Source organism: Rhipicephalus sanguineus, chromosome 4 (genome assembly GCF_013339695.2).
Source record: "Rhipicephalus sanguineus isolate Rsan-2018 chromosome 4, BIME_Rsan_1.4, whole genome shotgun sequence".
In the NCBI taxonomy this organism is placed as follows: domain Eukaryota; kingdom Metazoa; phylum Arthropoda; class Arachnida; order Ixodida; family Ixodidae; genus Rhipicephalus; species Rhipicephalus sanguineus.
In genome coordinates this window covers 143,561,885-143,564,578 of record NC_051179.1, presented here as the reverse complement: position 1 = coordinate 143,564,578, position 2,694 = coordinate 143,561,885, and positions in this window count along the sequence as shown.

Below are 2,694 nucleotides of genomic sequence, written 5' to 3'. Positions count from 1 at the left end.
GTCTGGCTTATTTACTGATACAACGTTTTACTGACCCGGCGTGGTCACTAACTACGCAGCACGATCTTACGAGTTCAACCCAGAGAATTGTTTTCGCATTCGTATGAGTGTCGAGTGCAAAAATATTGGTGTATCATCCATGGCATAGCTCGGCACACTCACTCATGAGTGCACTCACTCACACTCACTCACGCTCATTTGAACGTTGTGAGTGTGAGTATGAGTTAGTACTCATGAGTGTGAGTGGACGTAAGTGTGAACGTGAGTGAGCACTCATGAGTGTGAGTAGTCGTGAGTGTGAACGTGAGTGAGCACTCATCAGTGTGAGTGGACGTGAGTGTGAACGTGAGTGAGCACTCATGAGTGTGAGTAGGCGTGAGTGTGAACGTGAGTGAGCACTGATGAGGGTGAGTGGGCGTGAGTGTGAACGTGAGTGAGAGAGAGAGAGAGAGAGGTTTATTTATAGAAAGGCAGAGAGGTCGGCCTGAGCGATATTATGCTCTAGCCTGCTACTCTACACCGGGGGTGGGGAAAGGGGAGAAAAAAGAATGATGGATGACGATGGTAAGTAAGAGAGGTGAGTATGTACAGTCCCGTCTATATGTGGTGCAGTGCTATAGCCGCGCATCCAGTCCAGTGGCTTGTAGGAAAGCTGCAACCGCTCTTATGACTACAGTTGTGCTGTTGGCGTCAGGCCATGGGCCCAACACAACCTCATCAGTCAATGGCCTATTATGCACCCCTTCAGTCGAGGAAATCAGTTTCTGTCGTTCGCGTGCGTATGCTGGGCAGGTACAAAATATGTGCTCAAGTGTTTCTGGCACTTGACAGTGATCACAGTTGGGACCAGTGTCACTGCAGCCGATGATATGTGCATAACGTCTTGTGAAGGCCACACCAAGACGAATGCAGGTACAAAATATGTGCTCAAGTGTTTCTGGCACTTGACAGTGATCACAGTTGGGACCGGTGTCACTGCAGCCGATGATATGTGCATAACGTCTTGTGAAGGCCACACCAAGACGAATTCGGTGAATCATACTTGTGTTGTGTCGTTTTAATTTACGAGGCATACAGAACCTCATTTCGGGGTCCCATTTGTGTAATCGCCGGTGTCGTCGCTCCGGTTTCGTCCAGTGCTGAAGTGTGAGGTCACGCATTACGTACCGAAGCAGGGCGTTCGTGTCTGGCCGTGAAAACGCAGTGCGCACTTCAGGGCCACTGGTCAAGGCTCCTTTAGCTTCGGCGTCTGCGTCTTCGTTTCCCATTATGCCGCAGTGGGCAGGAATCCATTGGAAGGTGATGAGGTGGCCATTTGTTGAAGCAACGTGAAGAAGCTCCATAATTTCTATGGCTAAAATATAGTATGGACCTTGTCTCATGACGCAATTAATGGTTTGCAAAGCGGGTTTCGCATCGCAGAATATTGTCCATGTACGAGGTTGCTCTCCAGAAATGAATCTTATTGCCTCCCGGATAGCAACAAGCTCTGCGGCAGTTGATGTGGTCTTGTGGTCTATTTTGTACCGTGGAGCTATAACCATTTGTGGGATGTCAAAGGCTGCAGCAGAGGTACATAGCATGGTAGATCCATCGGTGTACACGTGCATGGTGCCGTCGTACGCTGTATAAATGTGATGTAGGGTCAGTTGCTTGAGGCCAATTGGTGAAACTAGGGACTTATTCGTAATCCCAGGAATCACAAGGCTAACAGGCGGTTTAGGCAGGACCCACGGCGGTGTTCCAGGAAATCTCGGGGAAGAAAACCTTGATGGTAGAACGTTTTCATGCCGTGATATTGCTCTTGAAAAACTGCAGTTTGGGTGGGTGGCACGGAGTGCTGATAGCGGGTGCTGCCTGTGTCGGGTCAACAGGCGAAGATGCACTCGAAGTGGCTCGCAGCGCATGTATACACTGATGGGACAAGCCCGAGCTTCCGCGATGGTTCCATTCGTTGACGTGCAGCGTGGTAGGCCCAAGCATGTTCGCAATCCTTGAGCTTGAATACTCTCTAGCGTGTTCACACAGCCCGGTCTCATGTTTGAGAGCACCGGCATGCTATACCGTATATATCCTACAAACAGCGCATTGTACAGTTGAAGAAGTGACGATTCTGATGGGCCCCATCTTGCTCCTGCCACAGTCCGAAGAACTATTTATGGAACGGCGATATCTACTGTAACGCACCACAAGTTCCTTAGGGTAATCATAGACAGGGATCTATCGTGGTCCAGACACGTCGCAGCATTGAAATCAAAATTGAACGTGAGTGAGTACTCATGAGTGCGAGTAGGAATGAGTATGAACGTGAGTGAATGCTTATGAGTGTGAGTAGACGTGAGCTTGAACGTCAGTGAGCACTCATGAGGGTGAGTAGGCGTGAGTATGAACGTGAGTGAGTGCTCATGAGTGTGAGTAGTCGTGAGTTTGAACGTGAGTGAGCACTCATGAGGGTATTATTAGTGTGAGTAACTGAGTACACTCTAAGAAAAAAACAGTCAAAAGAGGGTCACGGCCGCGTGACTCTTTGGTAAATGAGAGAAAGAGAGCATTAAGCTGGAGTCACGGAGCTCTCCTAAAGCGCGTTTCGATTGGCTTCCGCGATGAAGGCGCCGTCGTATGCGCCATACGTATCGCGCGTTTGCCGTTCGGCGCCGTTCTGGCGCGGTGGCTCGCCTCCCTCGCCGACGGAGC